General features: G+C 42.8%; 1 protein-coding gene and 1 long non-coding RNA gene across 8 annotated transcripts in view; one reads left to right on the top strand and one right to left on the bottom strand.

The window, feature by feature from the left end:
• The first annotated feature begins 1,175 nt into the window (after positions 1–1,175).
• The window catches only part of LOC138748265 (trinucleotide repeat-containing gene 6B protein-like), a 220,343-nt gene continuing 199,285 nt past the window's right edge, over positions 1,176–22,233 (top strand). For 2 of the 6 annotated variants that reach the window (XM_069908127.1, XM_069908122.1), the window contains exon 1: positions 1,177–1,549. The gene's annotated coding sequence lies outside the window, so the exon portion shown is untranslated. Of the gene's footprint in view, positions 1,550–22,233 lie in introns of all 6 variants that reach the window. The other 4 variants (XM_069908126.1, XM_069908121.1, XM_069908123.1 and 1 more) reach the window with 4 other exon arrangements.
• Positions 9,889–22,233, bottom strand: part of LOC138748266 (uncharacterized) — an 88,691-nt gene continuing 76,346 nt past the window's right edge. Inside the window, exons 4-5 of one of the 2 annotated variants that reach the window (XR_011347913.1) lie at positions 14,790–14,925; positions 9,889–10,298 (exon numbers count right to left, since the gene is read on the bottom strand). This is a non-coding gene — a long non-coding RNA (uncharacterized lncRNA). The remainder of the gene's footprint in view (positions 10,299–14,789; positions 14,926–22,233) is intronic. The other variant, XR_011347914.1, reaches the window with a different exon arrangement.

Raw genomic sequence — 22,233 nt, forward strand, 5'->3', positions numbered from 1 at the left:
GTATTTGCCCGGGGGGGGGTGTATTTGCCCGGGGGGGGGTGTATTTGCCCGGGGAGGGGGGATTTGCCCGGGGAGGGGGGATTTGCCCGGGGAGGGGGGATTTGCCCGGGGAGGGGGGATTTGCCCGGGGAGGGGGGATTTGCCCGGGGAGGGGGGATTTGCCCGGGGAGGGGGGATTTGCCCGGGGAGGGGGGATTTGCCCGGGGAGGGGGGATTTGCCCGGGGAGGGGGGATTTGCCCGGGGAGGGGGGATTTGCCCGGGGAGGGGGGATTTGCCCGGGGAGGGGGGATTTGCCCGGGGAGGGGGGATTTGCCCGGGGAGGGGGGATTTGCCCGGGGAGGGGGGATTTGCCCGGGGAGGGGGGATTTGCCCGGGGAGGGGGGATTTGCCCGGGGAGGGGGGATTTGCCCGGGGAGGGGGGATTTGCCCGGGGAGGGGGGATTTGCCCGGGGAGGGGGGATTTGCCCGGGGAGGGGGGATTTGCCCGGGGAGGGGGGATTTGCCCGGGGAGGGGGGATTTGCCCGGGGAGGGGGGATTTGCCCAGGGGGGGCGCTTCCCTCCCACCCTCCGGGCTTGTAGGTTAACGGGGCTACAACGGCCGGATACGGCCTCTACATTAACCTAAACACGCGTCGATATGAAATCTTGACCGGGGGGGAGGGTGGGGGTCGCATCCTCCATCATCCACCGCCCTCTGTCGGTCCTCCGGCCACACATTTGAAGTTCGACGGTGAAATACAGATCATTTCATACCTGGTCCGCGGCCATGACGGAGCCTGGAAGGCGGGGCAGTCCTCTGATTGACACGGTCTCCAACTTATCCCGTTCCAGCCACGTGTAAAGTTAGTCAGCCAATAACAATAAGGACATGTCCGGGGCGGGTTAGTTTTGGATTTGATGGACGGCCACTTCGACTCTTTGATTGGCTGGATTGAAGTGAGGTAATGGCAGAGTTCTCCAATGACAAGATGCTCAGAGGTCCACACGCACAAAATATTGAGATGATTTGATTGGCATCAATGTTACCCAATTGGAGTGAAATCCAGCGGAGCGAAGTGCGTGATAACGTTTTGATTGGTTCCTCGGTTAGCCAATTGCATGTCGAATTCTCGATGAAGTGATGGCGACAAGAGAAGAGGCGGGTAGATTGTTTAAGTGACAGCTGTGATATTCAATCACAGAGAAGAATAGGCGGGAATATCGGATTGACGTGATAGCTAACCGATTACAACAGGTCCTTCTGATGATGGACGTCGCTTTAGACCAATGGAGATTTGAATTCACGTCGAAGGCGTTGGACTAGAAGCCAATTGGAGAAGCCGTTCAGCGAGAGGGCGTTGCTCTGTGGCGGAGTTGTGTTGTGTTGTGATGGTCGGCGAGAAAGTTTTTTGGCGAATTTTGTGGCCTGTTTCGTGTCGTGGGGCGAGAAGTGAAAATTCTCAAGAAAAATAGTGGGATCGGCCGCCTTGGAAATTCAATGGCATAGCCGGCAGCGCGGGCTCGAGCTGAGATACTTCCAGAAGATTCTGTGGGGGCCCAGGTTGGCGGTGAGTTGGGGCCAAGTGGTTGTGAGGAGGACTGGAGGGAGGAGAGGGACACAGGGAACGTGTGGGGAGGTGGGAAGGGACGAGGGGAGGAGCGGGTTTTGAGAGGGGGAGGGGCTGAGGGGGACGAAGTGAGGGAGAGGTAGGAGGGAGGGGAGGAGAGAGAGGGTGGGAGGGGGAATGAGGAGGATTAGGGTTGGGGGAACCGAGTGGAGGGCGGGGAGGAGCACGGAGAGGGTGAGGGGGACGGAGGGGGGGGAAACAGAGTGGAGGGTGAAGGGTACAGAGTGGGGGGGGTGTGGGGGACAGCGTGGGGGGGGTGTGGGGGACAGCGTGGGGGGGTTGTGGGGGACAGCGTGGGGGGTGTGGGGGACAGCGTGGGGGGTGTGGGGGACAGCGTGGGGGGTGTGGGGGACAGCGTGGGGGGTGTGGGGGACAGCGTGGGGGGTGTGGGGGACAGCGTGGGGGGGTGTGGGGGACAGCGTGGGGGGGTGTGGGGGACAGCGTGGGGGGGTGTGGGGGACAGCGTGGGGGGGTGTGGGGGACAGCGTGGGGGGGTGTGGGGGACAGCGTGGGGGGGTGTGGGGGACAGCGTGGGGGGTGTGGGGGACAGCGTGGGGGGGTGTGGGGGACAGCGTGGGGGGGTGTGGGGGACAGCGTGGGGGGGTGTGGGGGACAGCGTGGGGGGGTGTGGGGGACAGCGTGGGGGGGTGTGGGGGACAGCGTGGGGGGTGTGGGGGACAGCGTGGGGGGGTGTGGGGGACAGCGTGGGGGGGTGTGGGGGACAGCGTGGGGGGGTGTGGGGGACAGCGTGGGGGGGTGTGGGGGACAGCGTGGGGGGGTGTGGGGGACAGCGTGGGGGGGTGTGGGGGACAGCGTGGGGGGGTGTGGGGGACAGCGTGGGGGGTGTGGGGGGGTGTGGGGGACAGCGTGGGGGGGTGTGGGGGACAGCGTGGGGGGGTGTGGGGGACAGCGTGGGGGGGTGTGGGGGACAGCGTGGGGGGGTGTGGGGGACAGCGTGGGGGGGTGTGGGGGACAGCGTGGGGGGGTGTGGGGGACAGCGTGGGGGGGTGTGGGGGACAGCGTGGGGGGGTGTGGGGGACAGCGTGGGGGGGTGTGGGGGACAGCGTGGGGGGGTGTGGGGGACAGCGTGGGGGGGTGTGGGGGACAGCGTGGGGGGGAGGTGGCCAGTGGAGGGTGAGGGGCAAGGATGACGGGGACAGTGGAGGATGAGGGGTAGGGATGGGGGATAAGGGGGACAGTGGGGGGGAGGGGTAGGGATGGGGATAAGGGGGACAGTGGGGGGGAGGGGGACAGTGGGGGGGGAGGGGGACAGTGGAGGGGAGGGGGGACAGTGGGGGGGAGGGGGGACAGTGGGGGGGAGGGGGGACAGTGGGGGGGAGGGGGGACAGTGGGGGGGGAGGGGGGACAGTGGGGGGGAGGGGGGACAGTGGGGGGGAGGGGGGACAGTGGGGGGGAGGGGGGACAGTGGGGGGGAGGGGGGACAGTGGGGGGGAGGGGGGACAGAGGGGGGCAGAGGGGGACAGGGGGGGCAGAGGGGGACAGGGGGGGCAGGGGGGACAGGGGGGCTGAGACAGACAGTGGGGGGGGAGGGGGACAGAGTGGGTGGTGAAGGGGGGTAAGTGAGGAGGGAGGGGAGAAAGGGTTTGGGTACAGAGATGGAGGAGTGGGATTCAGGGGAGATGAAAGTGGCAGTGAAGAAATTGGAAAGCAAGGTTGTGGACAGGAGAAGGAAGGCGGAGGATGGGTGCAGTCTGGACACCGAGAAGAGATGTGAGTGGGAGAAGAGAGAGAGATGCATATAATGTCACTCATTATATGCCTAATAATAGCCATTACTCCCCTTGCCTAATGGCATCTCACGAGTTCAACAATTGGTTAATAAAGTTGAAATTATGATCGAATTAAGTTGAAATGATCGAGGGCACCTAAAAAAGGTGAATTAAAACACGAACATCTGTAAACACCATGGATGAAGTAAAAACATAATGCTGGAGAAACTCAGCAGGTCAAACGTGTCCTTTATACAGCAAAGCTTGAGCCCTTTATCAAGGAATGGAAAAATGTCAGCAGGTGTCTGAATAAAAGAGTATGGGGGAGATGTGTTGGAAAGGCAGGAGGTAGTAATTTATTTGGATGCCTGGTGGCATTTTTCCATACCTTGATACTGCTTGACCTGAGTTTCTCCAGTTTTGTGTTTTTGCATCTACAAGAGGTTGTGTCTTAAGCAGCCTCTATCCTCAAGGACCCCGCCACCCAGGCCATGCCCTCTTCACACTGCTACCATAGGGGGGGGGAAGGAACAGGAGGCTGAAGACGAGCGCTCTGGCCTAAGGGTAGCTTCTTTCCCTCTGCCATCAGATTTCTAACTGAACAATGAACCACAGACACTGCCTCACTTTTTCTCTTCCTTTTGTTAGGTAATTTATATAAATGTTTGCATTGTGATGCTGGTACAAAAAAAAACAGATTTCGTGACATGTTCATGACAATCGTTTCTGATTCTGATTTTTAAACCTAACCTGTGGTTAGCATGAGGACATTGTATTTTTCTTGAGTTAAAGTGATATTCTCTTCTTTGATGTGTGAACATTTTGTAACCAAGGCTATCAACTTCTGTTCCTTGGCCAAGTATTATAATTGTTATAAGACTGTTCATACACATTTGTATCATTTATTTAAAAAAAAAAGAAGCCTTTTGGTTGGAAATTGGTTCTGGGCTCGGGTTAGAATTGCTGCAGATTCCGAGCCAGCTCTAGGAGCACCAGGAGTATATTGTCCTGCATAATTCAATCCTTTTGCGGCCAGTCAAAATTTGATTGTTATCAAATGATAACAAAGCTAAAAAGTTTACCTTCATTCATCTAATATGGGGAAATTATAACCTGAAGATGTATAGAGTGTTGTAGGCAAGTATTTTCTATTTTATTTCAGGATTGCAGTGCTTTAAGTACTTCATTTTCTCCAGACAAGTTCATTCGAGGAAGTGGGGAATGTATGCCGTGTGGAAATTGGAACAGATTCAAAGCAGAAATATTTCCACATGTATCCATGGATGCAAAGCCTTTTTGGCTAAAAGTGACTTTAACAAGGAAACTTTATTACATTTTTATTGTTAATGTATTTTTTTTCCAGAGGTAAAAGTGAACATGCTTCAGTTGAATTGATATTTTTTGTTTCCAAATGGTTTACTTCTAGGACAAAATCGTTGGTGTACCCAGATACTTCTGAATTAGTTAATTTGGGTGTGGAGCATAATTGGGCTCTGAAAGCATGGATTCTGCAAAAGGTTGGATTAAGTTCAGGAATTGAAGGAGTAGGTGCAGTTGGGTGTGTGGTGCAGAGGGTTGCAGTGAATGATGCACAATCATAGAACAGGCAAGTGATGAAGTTTGGCTGCAAGTAAGAATTGCCATTCATAAGTACATTGTAAAATGTAAATGACAATAAACATTATCCTTTCTGATGAGTACAGAGCTTTTTTTTTACTTAGAAGGAATGTCATCGCCACCTGTGTGTGTACATCTTAAAATAGACTATGCAGAGCAAAGATGAGCTAATGAATGAACCCTTTATTGCATTGTACTTTAATAAATAAGTAGTGATTATGTATCTGATCACTTAAGATATTTTGCTAATAAATCAAAGACATTGGGGAAAAAAAACCCTTTGAAATGTTCTGTTAACTTTTAAGTATACTTTTCACCAAGTATTGAGAACAACTTTGGATCAATAATTGAAACCTTCCTCTTATCACGTATAGCATTCTTTTCCCAATCCAGAAACTTAGTCACGTAATCCAGGTTGATACTTAAGTATAATGTTTGTTATGCTGTGTCAGGTGATGTAAAGGATTGGGGAACTGTGTTTATACCTTTAAAAAGGCCAAATACAATATGTGGACATTATCACAGTGCCCTATGTGGAATTTTGGTGTGTGCAGATTTTCTGCTTGACAAACCTCAGTAAATACCTTAATGCTGTACCATAGGAAGAGACGTAAAAAGTCTGGTAGTTGGATTAGCATTATTAATGATACTCAAGATAGATGACATGGATATGCTCAAGTTTGCCTAATGTAGCAACAGGTCTGCGACGGATGCCATCTCATAGGCTCTACACAAAGCCCTAGGACACCTGGACAGCAAAGGTGGACTCATCAGGATGCTCTTTATCGACGACAGTTCAGCATTTAACACCATCATCCCCTCAAAATTGATCAGCAAACTCCAAAACCTGGGACTCAACACCCCACTGTGTAATCTCCACAATCTCCATCAGTGCCAGAGCTCCACAGGTCTACATTCATAGCCCCCTGCTCTACTCACTTTACACCTACGACTGTGTGGCTCGGTTCAACAGTAACATCATCTACGAATTTGCTGACGATACCACAGTACTGTAGTAGGTTGTATAAAGAAAGGTGATGAGTCAGCATGCAGGAGGGAGATTGAAAACTTGAGTGAATGGTGCACCAATGACAATGTCACCAAAACTACGGAGCTGATTGTTAACTTCAGGAAGGAAAAGGACTCTTGTGCACTCTATTAAATTTTTGTTCTCTCTGCCTTGCACAGTTTGTTTACATTTGTTATCTGTTTTCAGTTCTTGTCTTGTTTACATGTAGGTGCTATATACAGTTTCTCTTTTGCACTACCAATATGTGGTAATTCTGCCTGGCCTGCAGAAAAAGGAATCTCAGGATTGTATGTAATGTTATGAATGTACTCCTGACAATAAATCTGAAAAAAATATGATGCAACACTGAGATTTTTAGGTCAGATCTTCCAGGGGAGCAGAGTTGACATAGTGGTTAGTGCAACCCTTTACAGCGCCAGCGATTGGGATCAGAACGGGGTTAAAATCCCATGCTGTCTGTAAGGAGTTTGTACGTTCTCCCTGTGTCCATGTGGGTTTTCTCTGGGGGCTCCGGTTTCCTCCTCCTGTTCAAAACGTACCGGGGGTGCAGATTAATGGGGTGTAAATTGGGTGGCCGAAATGGCCTGTTACTGGGCTGTCTGTCTAAATTTAAAAAAAATTCCAGTTTTAACGCATATCCTGGTGAATGCATCGAATGGATGCCTAAGCAGGATTCCACTGTGTCCAAAATATAAAACAAAATCATGTTAGTGCATGGAACCCCATGAATACGAATTATTGCCATTTGGAAGTTGCATTTTACAAGTTATGCTTTTTAATCCTAAATTATTGCTCATATCATCAATAAATGGAAAGTACAGTATTTTTACACAGGACCTGGATTTGAATTACAACAGATCATATGTTTAAAAGTGAAAAGTGGAAGAGTTACAGGGATGTATAATTTTATTTTGTACCCTTAATGCAAGTTCTAAAAAAAAGATTCTGGTTGTTTATTTCAACCAGGAGCATTTACTTTCATGTTCAAATGATTCCTCCAAGTAGTCTCCACATTATTAGCCTGTATTTCTGAATCAATAAAGAGAACATTGCCAAACATTATTCTAAGAAAAAGTAAATTGTGTGTATGAGGGTTGATCACATTTTTGGAGGAAGGTGATTATTACTTTGTTTACAGAAACAAATGGCATTCATGGTTAATGTAGAAAACATTTCATGATATTACAGAAGTACAGTATGACAAACTTTAACAAAGGCTTCAAAATAAATACTGATATGGAAAGCTTTAGAAGGACAATGTGGACCACAATCTGTCTGAGTCGATAGCAGGATGTTGAGCAGCATTGCGCTGAGCACTGGTGCACCTTATGGCTGTGTGGTCATGCTACTGACCCATAACTGCATCGTGGACTGCAGGAGGAGAAGGAACGACCACTCTCCAGGACACATCAACAACTCTGTAGTGGAGAGCACCAACTTCCTTATTCACTTAACTAATGACCTATTGTGGACACACCACGTCTCCTCACTTGTCAGGAAGGCGTAATGGTGACTGCACTTCCTGAGAAGACCGAAGAGGGCAAGGCTACCGGCACAAGAGCTCTATATAGACTGTCTTGGATGGCTGAATCACAGTGAGATATGGTTGCTGCAGAGAAATGGATTGGAGGCCATCCACAGGACATTAAAAGCTGAGAGGATCACTGAAGTCTCCCTTCTCTTCTCCCACCCACCTATCGATCGTTGTCTGAAGAGGGTGTGCAAAAACATGAGGACCTCTTCAAACCCATGGTATCTTCCAGCTGCTCCCGTAAGGAAAAAGATAGAAGGATCAGAGCCAGCACCACCAGACTGAGGAACAGGTTCGTCCCAAGGGCCATGAGAACGCTGAATGACCCAAGGAACCGCTCACACTAAATGTCCGAGATGCTCATATTCAATATTTATTTATTTGTATCTATGAATACTTGTCCTCAATATGTATTGTTTGTCTTTGCGTTATGTCTGGGTTGTGTGTCTGCGTCTTTTGCATCAAGGATCAGTGCACTGTTTTGTCAGATTTTACTTGTGCAATCGGATAAAATCTGATTAAACTTGACTAAAGTAAAGTAAATTTGGTACCAAGTTAATTTTGAGGTTAAAGTACTTTACATCCTTGAAAAAACTTTTATTCCAATTTCTGTAGAACTTATCTGCATGTATGTAAATTTAAAAGATCCATTCAACATGCTATTTATTGCTCAAGACTTTCAGTAGTTGTCCCTCATTTTCAGTATATGTAGTTTGTCTATAGGATTGGTTTAACTGACTAAACATTGACGTAAACATGCTGTTAATGTTGACTTTCACACTTGAGTTTTTAATTTGTGGGATCAACTCTAGTTGAATTTTTTAAGTTAAATTAAACTTGTGTCAATCAGAAGAATTTTAGCAACTTGATGCGTAAGTTGGCCAAATAAATACATTGGCTGAATTAATTACTATTATTCTCATTTATTTGCATGAATTTTGGAAAGTGCTCTTTTTTAAAGTTTTTCATGTATTATTGAAAAAAATAAGTTCACCTGGGTTGAAAAAATCTCATGTTTAAGCTTTTCAACTTTTGAAGACAAATTGGTAGTCTGAAAAAACTACTGCGGAGTATGGTTTTGGCTTCAAATTACTCACTGTTTGGCCAGAGAACAGAAAGTGAAAGAAACTGAGCAATAGGGTGTGTCAAAAAAAAAAGCCACATTTTAAAAAAAAGCTTTTAAAATCAGGGTAGAAAAATGCAAATTGGTCTTAATCAACATTTAATATGCATGTTCTGTCATCACTTTTCATTGAAAGTGCTTAGGGCATAGGAAGAATACAAGTGTCTGTTTTGTGAACCTTTATGATGTACAGAACTAGTGATAGTTTAGGAATGAATATTAATCTTGTCTCAACTGCAGTTTAATTTGCATTCATGTATGCATCAAAATTCTTATTTGCTGCAAAAAAATAGCAAACATTATCCCAGTACAGAATTAATAAATATAGAAGATAAATAATAAATAGTACTTGTCTCACTTCATCCAAATCAAAGGAGTATCCATGAATACCCACATGGGTCCCAGCTATGCCTACCTGATTGTGAGCTTTGTGGAGCAATCCATGCTGTAAGCCCTAAACTTTTCCTCCATTATATTAGCCCTTTTTCCATTGGCATCCCAGTTAATTGGCTGTGCAGTGTCTTGGGATAGGAAGCCCTTTGTGCCGTTTCCACTGGGCCACCCTTGATTGGACACTGAACACAACTCATCCCCAGGGATTGGAGTGTTCTACCTTCAACTGGAAATGGGTGAATTTCTGCTATTCCTTTTCCACTGGCCTTATCAGCACGTCAGCGTCAGCAAACACTGGGGATATGAGTAGGAACAGAGGCAGTTAATTTCCGGTGTGAAATGATATCATTTGACGCCAGCATTTACTTTTCCACTTAATTCTTCGGAGATGGTGCCAGTGGAAAAGGGGTTATTGATGACTACATTGGGGCTGGCTCATGCACTCATGATCAGCATAGCACGTCAATTTCATTTATTTTGCTGCCATCTGCCATCCCAATCTCAAACTCACCTGGCCCATCTTTGACAACACTCTCCCCTTTCTGGATCTCTCTGACTCCATCTTGGGCAGGATCCCAAACTTTTTAGACCTGTTCTAACATTTCTGAGCAGCTGAAATTCTGAGGGTGTCAGAAACTATTATAAAAATAAATATTTTTTATTGTTATTTCCCCCCACCTCAGCACTTCTTCAATACATATATAATGCATATAGTCTGTGATTTTTATGTCGTAACACTGTGAAATTTCTGGTACAATGAGATCTTTTGCTTTCAATATTTTGATTATGACCTCTGTGGTTGTGTGTTTAGAATCTGCCATTGCTCTTAGCACTGATTTTAATCTCTATTTCATTTAATGTATGCTTTGATTTGTAGATTGGAAGCATTATTGCCATTGAGATGGTCTTATTTTGCTATTTTGAATTGCAACAGTTCCCTCAAATGAAAGACTTGCATTTATATGGGGTCTGACTGCATTTTGGGTATATCCCAAAGAGTCTTTACAGCCGTTGAAGTACTTCTGAATTTCTAGTCACCATTTCACTGTAGAAATTGGGATGGCAAATAAAGTGTTCACTGTTTCCACAGAGTGTAAATAACTAGAAAGTCTGTCTTAATGATGTTGGTTGAGTGACGATATTTGTCAAACTTGCTGAAGAATAATACTGTGGCATCTTCAATGCCCCATTAGAAAGAGCAGGTCTTCGTATGTCAGTTCATTTCATTGCTGCACTGTCAGATGTTTGCCATGAGAGTTGAACTCCTATTATGGACAAAGTTTAAATATTTAATCCTTTTTTAAATTTTATTTATAACATGGTAGAACCCATTTAAACCCATACTGCCCAATTACACTTAAATTAACCTGAACGCCATACATTTTGGATGGTGGGAGGAAGTGGAGCACCCGGAGGAAACCCATTCAGACAGAGGGAGAATGTATAGATGGTGCCCCTCCATTTATCTACTTACCTACCTATATTTATTTATCCAAGTTTTATTCATTCATCCATCCATCCACCCTTTTTTTGTTGTCTGTTTATTTAATTTATTTATCTCCATTTATCTATTCATCCATTTATCTATTTTATCTATTCACTATTTATTTGTTTATTTATTTTTCTGTTTATTTATTTAACTATTTGTTGGCTTTGGATCATAGCCCTTGTGAATCCTGAGGTATGCATTTATCTTTTTTGTTCATGGTAAATATATTAATGTGCTTCTTGTGTACAGATTTATGACAGGTTAGCTTCTAAAATGTGCTTTTTTGAGATAAATATTTGTTTATTTACTGGACTAAAACTCCTAAGGCTTGATTGTGTGTAACGATTCATTTCATGCATTGTTCAGAATTTTGGCTTTCCACTGTTTTTGTGTTGGAAGGACGAGTTTCAATTTGTTTTAAATTCAAAGGTCACACAAGATTCCTGTGCTTAAACCGTGCCGTATTGCAGTGAAATTTGCAGCCTTGAAAGTGAGCTTCAGATTTTAGTCAAATTGAGGCAAAAGCGTGTTTGACAGACTATCCTATTTGATTTTGTTTTGATATTGCCTTTCGTATCTTATTGTGGATTTTTTAAATTGACGTTTCCTTTACTCTGTCATTTTAAGCCTGTTACAATGAAGACTGGTAGTATAGTTCCAAATCAGAAAGGGAGTGGTCCTGTGTACCTACTGACCTTGTCTTTCTTGACGGTAAAGGTCATGAATTTGGAAGGCACTGTAGGAGTAGCCTCAGCAAGTAATAGCAATGCATTTTGTAGATGGTTACACTGCAGTCACTGTGTATTGGAGGTGGAAGGAGTGAACGCTTAGGATTTTGCCAATCAGGAAACTACTTAATCCTGAATGGTGTTGAGTGTTGTTAAAGCGACATTCATTTGTGCAGGTACCCTGTCGAAATCCTCATGAACCTTAGAACACAGAACACAACAGCACAATATAAGCCTTTCAGCCGTCAACGTTCCGACCCATATTTTACTTTAAAAAAAAGTACTAAACCCTCCCTACCCTGTAATCCTCTATTTTTATTCCATCCATGTACCTGTCTGAGTCTCTTAAATTCCCCTAATGTTTTAGCCTCCACCACCAACCCTGACAAGGCATTCCCCACACCCACAACTCACTGCGTTTATATTAAAAAAAATTACTTTTGTTTTGCCCCCTGCCCCTCCATTAATTTCTCTCCCTTCACTTTGTACATGTCCTCTGGTGCTTGCTATTCCTTCTCTGGAAAACGGGCGCTGGCCGTCCACCCTATCTATGCCTCTAATAATCTTGTAAACCTCTATTAAGTCTCCTCATTCTTCTGCACTTCAAAGAGAAAAGTCCCATCTCTGCTAACCTTGCCTCATAAGACATTTTCCAATCCAGGCAACATCCTGGCATACCTTCTCTGCACCCTCTCCATAGGTTCCACATCCTTCCTGGAATGCAGTGAGCAGAACTGAAGACAATACTACTCTCGGTGTGCTCTCACCAGATATTTCTAGAGTTTCAACATGACCTCTCTACTCTTGAACTGAATCCCCCTATTAATGAAGCCCAGCGTACCATAGGCCTTCTTAACTATCTTATCAACATGTGTAAGGACCTTGAGGGATGTATGGATTTGGATCCCAAGGTCCTTCAGTTCATCTACTCGCACTTAATCTGCTACTTCTCTGACCAACACTGCATCCTGTCTATATCCTCTTGACAACCATAGAATGTCTTGGGGTTCTCCTTAATCCTCCATGTCAAGGCCCCTTTGAAGCTCTTGTGCAAGTTCCTTCCTGGCTACCATATACTTCTCATGAGCCCTTCCTGTTTCCTTCTTCCTTTATTTAATTTATGCTTCCTTCTTCTTGACCAGCTGCCTCACTTGTTTTGTCAACCATAGTTCCTTTTTCCTACCATCTTTTCCCTGCCCCAGTGGGCCAAACCTATCCTGAACCCAACACAAGTGGTCCTTAAACTTCCTCCACATTAGTTCTGTGGTTTCACCTTTGAACATCTTTTTCCAATTTACTCTTCCTAGCTCTTGCCTCTTTCCATCATAATTAATCCTTCCTCAGTTAAACACTTTCCCATTTTGTCTGCTACGCTAAAGCTCAGGGAATTGTGATCACTCTCACCAAAATGCTCCCCTATCAAGAGGTCCACCACCTGACCAGGTTCATTACCCAGAATTAGATCACCATTGAGTCAATATTAGGGAAGTTGAAATCACCCATAACTACAACCCTGTATTTCTTGGTTATCTGCTCCTTGGTGTTCCAAGGGCTACTTGGAAGGCTATAGGACTGCTCCTAGTACATTGATTGCTCCCTTCTTATTTCTAACTTCCACCTACACTGTCTCAACAGACATTCCCTCTGCAGCATCCTCTCTTTTTATAGCCGTGATACTATTCTTGACCAGTAATGCGACTCCACCACCCTTTGTTACCTCTCATCCTATTCCAAACCATGGTATCTATGGTACCATGGTACCAATCCTGCCCTTCCTCCAGCCAAGTCTCTGGAACGGCCACCAGATTGAAGTTCCACTTACTGATCAATGATCTAAGTTCATCCCCTTTATTCCTAATACTCCTAGAGTTGAAATAGACATATTTCAACCCTTCTAAATGGCTACATTTATGTTTTGTTTCCTGCCTGTCCTTCCTCACAAACTCAGAATACATAGCATCATGCTCTTGACTTTCTGCCCTATTCTCTGCATTCACATTCTGGCTCCCATCACCCAGCCAAACTAGATTAAACCCTCCCCAACAGCTCTAGCAAACCTGCCTGCCTTATGTGGAAAGACTTTGAATGTAAGAAGGGGAGTCAGCTTCTGAACTGCTCTTTTCACCATAGTATTTAAACATTGATCCAGGTAAATTTCTGATCAATGGTGACCTCTAGGTTGTTAATGGTGGGTAAGTAATAAGACTTGTTGGAAATGGCCATTGCCTGACACTTTTATGATGCAAATATTAGCCATCATTCATCATGTCTGGATGATGTGAACCAAGGAAAGGACAACAGTTGTTTCAGCTGGAGTAATATTTTATAGTTGTTCTACTTTGAGCCACCATAAACTACAGAAGTACTAGGTGGCAAGCAAATTGGGCAATGAATGATGTGTATTTTGTCAGTTTATTTGGTTTGTGAGGCATGTTATCTGATATCTGTTTGCTTTAGTGAAGATGGTGACAAGCTGCTTTGGTGAAGGTATTCCAACTGTTTTCCTAGATGGGGATTGCAGGAGTTGGGACCCAGTGATGTTAAAATAATGGTGTTCTAAGTGGGGATGGTGTGTGACTTGAAAATGAGCCTGCAAGTGGTTGTTTTCCAATGAAATCGCTGCTCTTTTTCTTCTTAGTGTTGCAGGTTTTAGAAATGTTATTGGATTACAAATAGTACACTCGTGGCTCTTCAGCAGTTGTCTGCTTTATTCTGTTGATATGGAGTTGTACTCATCCAATCAGATGGGGACTATTCCATCATATTGGTAATTTGTACCTTAATTATGGTGGAAAGGCTTTTTAGTGTGTTTAGAATATAATTTATATAAGTTTGTGGTAATGGGAGGTGGTTTTAAAAAGAACAATAATATGCCTTTTTATGTCATTTTATTAATCATAAATGGCTCATATTGCGATTACAAAACAGAATTTGACACTGACTCTCAAATGGTTAAATGTTTGACAACTGAAGTTATGGCTGTCAGTGCTGGAATGAATATATTTGAGGAGGCCTGAGGCCTGCCATGGGGAACCTGTAGGAGGATAGTGTTGTGGGGCGAAAAGCATACAGATAGAAGATTCTGAAAATAAGGGTGAGGATTTTAAATTTCTTCTCATTGAGATGAAGGAATGTGTTGGTATAAGGTAGGAAAGTGGAAGTAAAAGTTAGAAGCCAGTCAGGAGTGTGTCAAAAGTAATGAACTGAAAGAACTTTGCTGTCCTATTAATCACATATTGCTGGTTTAACCCAAAGTTTATTTTTACATCACAATATCCTGCATTCTTTTGGGGAAATGTGGAATATTGTGTGCAAGATATTTCAAGCCTTCAATACAAACTGTCCAGTCCAAATTAAAGACATCTATATTGGTGATTATCGGGCAAAAATTGATGCTGAGCTGCATAAGGTTTTGCAATGTAAAATAGGAAAATATTTAGTCGTAGGAGAGAAGAGAACTGAACTTTTTTTTAAGTACTTTATATCCAGACCCATCTATGTATCTGATTCAAAGAATTAAATAATTTTGAAAACTTTACATTTTCTGAAGTGTTTGTTGGTTCAGTTCCCAGGTTAAAAAAACCTCCTTAGGTAGTTAGCTTTCCTCCTCCAGTCTTAAGGTGGTTATCCTCTGTATCAATGACGCTCACAATGTGTGACATCTGCGCGTCCTTCCTGAAGGTTTTAAATAATTAAAATAGATATAATCCATGAGCTATAGAAGATTAAGTGGTAACCACATTGGTTAGCTAGTACTGTACTTAGTTCAGAAAGCTGTAAGTAATAATGTGCAAGTTGTGTTCATTTTGTTTAGAAGTTCAAGAACCATCTTGCCGCAGATCATGCGACTTGCATTTTGTTTGCAGGCGCTTCTGCTTTCTTGGTTAGTACCGTACATAGCAAAGAATGGGATAGAAGTGGGGAAATAAGTATGGATTAATTCGTGTCCAATTTGTAATCTCCCTTAAATCTCCTCTCAACACAGTATTTTACAATATTGTGTCACCCTGTACTTTCAAGAGCTTCCTCTTGATATTTTGTTTCTGGAATACTTTATTTTGGCAGTTTGTGGAAACATTATGTACATTCACCGCAACTCCATTGCAAGCATTAACTGAGATTTCCTTTGTAGAGTGAGTGAATCTTACATATTCACTAAAAGTAGAACAGCCAAGTGGAGTCTCTCAGGATTGATAATGAACACTACATCAGATAATTGGAGTTCCAGAATGGAAACAGAAAATGCTGGAACCAATCAATAGGTCAGGCAGCATCTATAGAAAAGGAAACTATTAATGTTTTAGTTCCTTCATTAAACCTTCAATTATGATGAAGGGTCTTTGATCCAAAATGCTAAATTTGATTATTTCCACAAATGTGGCCTGAAAGATTGAATGTTTCCAACAATTCTGTTTTTCTTTCCATATGTTGTGTTAACAGAAGATACTTTTTGATCTAACCTCTTTTCCTATTCAATATAGCTTGTAGTCTAGGTTGAGAAAGGTTGGTTTGTATCCTTGTCTTGAAGTACAGGTAGTCCTCGACTTCTGACCTATTTGAGTTGTGTCCCCCAGCACATACGATCAAAATTTTAAAAAAATTAATTAAAATGACTATACAGGTACATATTTTGTATTAAATGAACTGTATGTATGTTGAGATTCTTCATTAAAGGTTCATCTGTTGAAAAACTTTTATTCAAAAAAAAATTGCTTTAAGACCTCGTTAAGACGTGCACAGTGGTGCGAATTCGACACGTCCAATTCGAGTTACAACCAATCCTTCAGTCCCAACTACGATTGTAAGTCAGGGACTACCTGTATAGTCATCAAGTAAAAAAAAAAATTCACCACACAGTGCAAATGATGGATGTTTTAATGCTTAGATCATTAAAAATGATTGAATTAAAAGAAAGAAGGCAAGTCTGAATGTTTAAAGAGATGTAAAATATAATGAGGAAGAATATTGAGATATAGCATTTATCTGATTTTTAAAGCAATTAAGTAGTAATATTTACATAGCTTATTTCACAACTATGTCACTATAGATCATGTTAATGTTGTCAAGTAGGATAAGTGTCAATCAATTTGTGCAATGCAAGTTCCCACAAATAGCAGTGTGATCTGAATGGAGTGATATTAATTAAGTGATGAATATTGGCATAAAATGTGATTTCTCTTCTACTCTTCAAAATAATGCCCTGGAATGTGGAAGGTTTTGTCTTTGATATAGCAATGGTCCCTCAATGGTGCCCAAGAGCATTGTCAGCTGAGCTATTTCAAGTCCAGCCTTCAAATCCTATTTATGACTCGTGAATGAGAAAAAAATTGAAGGATGTGTTTTGAAAATAGTTCAATGAATTTGAGATAAGATTGTCCTTTTTTGGGGAATATTGATCTAATCCTTTAGTTCTGTTGCTTTTTTTAATAGCGTGATTAGTAATGTAGAGCTGTTTTGAGTTGTGTGGCCACTAACTCAGTGGCTTAATGTTGTGACTAGAATGATAGCTTCATATGCAAAATTCACTTTTTTGTTTCTCTCTTGAGAGCAAGGTTCCAATATTAGTGTTGGGGTAATGAACTTTACTGCCTGATATCCAAGAGTCTGCTCTTTCTTTCATTCCGGTCAACTTTGTGCCCCTTTCAATTGCCCCTTAGGTTTCATAGTGAAAAAAGTATTTGCTGATAACAACGTTGTTGCTCTGACCCCTGAGGGGTAGAGTTTTGTCCTGTAACTGGTGTTACTTTCCTGTTATAGTTTATGACCAAACTTTAATCCTTATTCCTGTGAATCATCTTGCTCCTTTTTTTGGTAAGGACGCTGAATCATGGAGCGCTGCTTTCACCCTCCGCTGGAGCTGCTACACCCAATCCGACTGCCATTCACTTTGTAGAGGCTTTAAATGGTTCGTAAAGGCATTGATGATCATTTATTCTAAATAAATTCTGTGACCGTGGAGTCTGGGCCCAAGAATGTGGTGCCTATGATCGGCAGTGGCTTCAAGGAGTTGAAAACTCTGGGGAAAGTGGAGGACTGGTGCAGGGCACCAGAAAAATGAGAGTCCACCCCTACTGAGGAAGAGAAGTAGAGGAAATAGCCCATGGGATGATAAACTTTCTGTGATGGATCAGTGAGGGGCTCTGAGGCTGAAGAGCACAGTAAGGTGATTCTAGATGAGGAACCCATACAGGCTGTGGGCTGCTAGTGACTGTGGTCAGAAAACTCGGACTAGGTTGTGGACAGCTGGAGACTGGCTCGAGACTGGTTGAAGGGGCATCAGCTTTAGGAACCAGGATTCAAGAGGGTTCCAAGGGCTTTCTGATGGTGTCTGGATCTGGAGCTTGAGTTGCTGATGGTTTGGATTGAAGTCTGTGTTGCTGTGGAGGCTCCTAGAGCACTGGAGGGGAATTGCTTCTCTTTCTCTGATTGTAAGGGGCACTGGGCAATTTCTGGTGATAGTGAACCCTTGTCTGCCTTGTGATAGACTAAAGAAAATTTTGGGCAATATCCATTTTGTTTCGTTACATGACAATAATAATCTTGAATCTTGGAAGTTATAATACTCGACCCAAGGGCCCATTCATGGATGGGAAGGTCTTTCATGACCTTGAGACATTACAAACCATTTTACAGACAATTATACACTTTCCAGGTGTATGATAATGACCTGATGCTGATTATAGGGATAAATAGTCCCTTTGTCCTTTGATTTGTACCAGATTATCTTCCATGTCCTTGTGAGGGGTCAAATGGGAGCTAAGTTTTTATGATCCAACCCTGCACTGCACTGAATGTGCGAGGTTAAACAATTCACACTGTTAGCGTCATGTTTAATCATGGGAGATTCCACCAAAACTACGGCCAAAACTCAACCACCATCATTGTTGGGCTTGAAAAGCAGCACTGTTTGATCCAGTGTACATTTTACCATTTATAAGCAAAAATACTGCCTGTATTTCTGTCTTTGTTGCTGGCTGTGTCTGACATAAAGCATTTAACCACATTCTACTCCCTCTTCAAGTTTTTGCCCCCTTAAAGCACTTAACTTTAGATAGGCCTGCATGAAGGATGAGGGAGAAAACTCTGTGTGTGTGTGTGTGTGTGTGTGTGTGTGTGTGTGTGTGTGTGTGTGTGTGTGTGTGTTCAATCCTCTGAATTTACCAATTGAACATTTCTGTTATTCAAAGTACATTTAAAAAATAATACCTCTGTGGAAATCATGGAGTGTAGCATCAGAATTTGTATTGAAACTTTCCTGTGTGGTACACCAAGTGGAAAAGAATTTTGGAGAAACTTTTCAACCAGTATTTTATGGAATAAGTCAAATAACTATGTAGACAATTGGGGCTGGTGTGACAAGCAGCCCAGTTGGTTAGGTTTGAATACAATTTTTTTTCTCTTCAGTGATGTTGTTCTGAGGACTCGATTTCTTTCACTGAACTGGTGGAATAGCAAAATCCAAATTACACTAAAATTTAAAATTCTTTGGATTACCTATGGCATAGGGATTACTTAAAGTGTAATGTGAATGGATAGAAAATGGTTGAGAACCATTGATCTAAACCTTTCCTACCCATTATTTTATTGGATTTGAAACTAAAATGTGGCTGGGTCCCCAATCTGAGACAGAATGTTCTATCCTCAGTAGACATCTTGCCTTTGTATCCATGCCTGTCACGATTCCAAACGTCTCTCCTTTCTGTCTCCAAACCTACTTCAACAAGAATTCTCCACCCCTTACCAAGGACCCCTTCTCTCAAGTCTCTGTTCTAGCCTTCCTGCATTCTTTGGCTTGGCTTCGCGGATGAAGATTTATGGAGGGGGTAAATGTCCACGTCAGCTGCAGGCTCGTTTGTGGCTGACAAGTCCAATGCGGGACAGGCAGACACGGTTGCAGGGGAAAATTGGTTGGTTGGGGTTGGGTGTTGGGTTTTTCCTCCTTTGTCTTTTGTCAGTGAGGTGGGATCTGTGGTCTTCTTCAAAGGAGGTTGCTGCCCGCCGAACTGTGAGGCGCCAAGATGATCGTTTTATTAACTACCTCGACCACCATTGCACTCATTCATTCCACTCTCAGAAATCACTGCCCTCTGCTCTCTCCACACCACCCCCAACCATGCCATCATACCTGCAGACCATGATCATGCTTTAGTAGTCTGGCTCGCTCACCTCTACCTTGCCGAATCTAGATGGCTTCCTCTTACTTGCACCTTGAACAAGTCCCCACCAAGAAGCATCGGGCCATTGTCTACTGCACTATCAGTGACCCCATCACTTCTGGAGATGTTCCTTCTACAGCCCCCAACCTTATTGTTCCCCAACTCTGTTCTGCTAGATTGAATTTCCTACCCAAGAACCACAAACCAACTACCCTAATTGTCTTTTTTTTTCATGCTCCACCTAATGTGCCATATCTTGGCCCCCTTGGTCCAATCTCTTCTTGCCCTCTTTGGTCCAATCTCTTCTTGCCCTCATATGGAACACCTCACATGCTCTCCATCCCTTTAATAGGTGCCCTGACCATCTGATTTTCACCACGACTTTCAGTCCCAATACATTTCAATTTCCCCATAAGGAAGGTCTCGGGGCTCTCTGCTTCTTCCTGGATAACAGACCCAATGAGTACCCATCCACTACCACACCAACAACAATAATATAAATTATGCCATGAGATGGAAAAAAGAGATAATAAATATCAAATAAAGATGATACAGATTAAATATATATTCACAGTTGCAGTTAGTGCAATAATGATTGATGTTTCAATGGTAAAGGTAAATTGGCTTTGAAATTTTATGGTTAGGTGATACAGGGAGGTTCATGCAATGTGTGACTCTGGGTTATGTTTTTAAAGAGTAAATATGAATGAATAAAATCACACCTTTTGGTGTTCCTTTCATACAATAATAGGATTTTGGAGTTGTAAGCAAAGAAGCAAGTTTCAGTACCTCCTAACTTCAGCCAGGAAGATTGGGATAGGGAAGCTTGGCTGTCATTCTCTATTATTGGTGGTATCATATAGTGATCGTTTTGGAAATTCATACAGGAAATTATAGGTATTGATGATGACAATTGGAAAGCAGATTAATTTAAGCAAACACTGACTGGTGGTTGGGAAAATTTGAACATAAACAACAAATTTAAAAATAGTGTTTTGTAATAAATATGTTCATGAAACCAACTAGAAAGCGAGCAATCCATTAGAGGAAGTTCCTTGCATTTGAAAAACTGTTTGTGTGGGAGAAAGTTGCTGCCATATTTTTTATTGGAGCTGCACAAGGATGAATGAAGTATAGCCTGTGAACATGTCGAGTTCGGACAAAATATACGTCCATTTGTCGCAGTAGTGGTCGCTTACTGTATATGTGAGAATTTGATGGTCAGTTTATCTTCAGAGAAAAAAAAATCTTGTTTAAGAGAGTTTTGGCTTCTGGCTTTGGATTTATGGTCATTGTTCATACCCTTGTAGCTTGATGTGTTATTTGGTCAATAGGATGGCTGTGTGTCATCTAATTCTAGTAAAATGTTTGTTGTAGGGCATCAAAACTAAGCTTGTTTTTGTCTTGCTGCATAAATGTTCTTTCCTCAGTAATCACAGATTAAAAATCAATAGATAATTTCCCTCTAGAGCATAATAAAATAGTGAATGGATTTCACCAGAATGGTTTCTTGATCAAGTTTTTATTTCCAGCAATAAATCTTTGATTTTAGAAATAACAAAATATGATAAAAGCCTACTCTTTATAAAGTGTTTTAATTCACCAATTAATCTGCTTGTGGCAGCCGAGAGTTAATAAAGTTCTTTCTCTCCTGCAACACGCTTGAAATTCCAGCCTCCATTTTCTTTCCCTTTTTCTCGATATAATTCTTTCAGTGCAATGTTGTTAAAACTACATTAGTTTCTGTTTTGTTTCCTTCTCTACCTCCTCCCACCTTTTCAGTGACGGTCAGACATTTGGTTATGAGATGGGCAAACTGCCAGATATGTGTGACAGCAATTAAGTGTATGCAAAGCAGCGTTGCGTTTTGGAGAGGTGGTGCTTGCAAACAACCATTCATCAGTACCTCGGTTCTCAGCAAAAACTGCTTCACTATTGAGAGAGCGAGATCAGAATTTTGTTGTCATTTTTCAAGTTCCCACCGTGTGTGTCTATGTCCTTGTATTTTTTTTGTTTTGTTTTTATTTCCTGTCCTAGAATTTGGCTGGCTTTCAACCATCGCAGAGATCTTTTGTCTTATTTTGCCGTTCTCATCGATTGACACGCGTTTGAGATTGGTGAGCGTTAAATGGGAATGAAGATGTGCATTTTTTTCCAATACACAAAATGTAACCCACCACGTTTTGGAGGGGAAAAAAAATAAAAGTCATATTTAGGGAGGATTTCAGATGGTCAAGAAAGGCTTTTTTTTAAAAAATTCCCTAAGAAAATAATGACCTACTTGAGATGTGGTCTGAATTAATAATCTGGTGCAGATTTCTAAGTATGTTATTTATTTTGCTGTGCAGTATTGATATTTGCATTTTGCATATTTTGAATATATGCAGTTACGTTTTAAAAAATCTTTATTGATTGCTACTTTTCAAAGAGTTGTCCTGATAGTAATTTTATACTAATTTGCATACTTCATATGTTAAATTTTTTTAAAGATCTCTTGCTATGTAATGCCATGTAATTTTTTTTCCTGTGGATTTGCCTCCTTTCCCTGCTCCCCAACTTCTACTAGGCAAAACTCCAGTGATGAACACAAGTGCCAGTTTATTGGTAGTCCTTTCCCTAAATTTATCAATCTCTGAATGATTGTGAGCATGTCATATTCTTTGACTCCAGGGAGACGCCACAGCTGATTGATGCTACCTTATTCAGTAACCAGGTATAGAGTTTTTCCAACAAGATAGGTATCAACCAGGAGGCATGGTTAATTTGCTTTCTTTTCCTCTCCCCCTCCTCCTACCAGATGCAGCAATATAATTGGAGTAGCACAATG

This window comes from Narcine bancroftii, chromosome 13 (genome assembly GCF_036971445.1).
Source record: "Narcine bancroftii isolate sNarBan1 chromosome 13, sNarBan1.hap1, whole genome shotgun sequence".
NCBI classification, from domain to species: Eukaryota; Metazoa; Chordata; class Chondrichthyes; order Torpediniformes; family Narcinidae; genus Narcine; species Narcine bancroftii.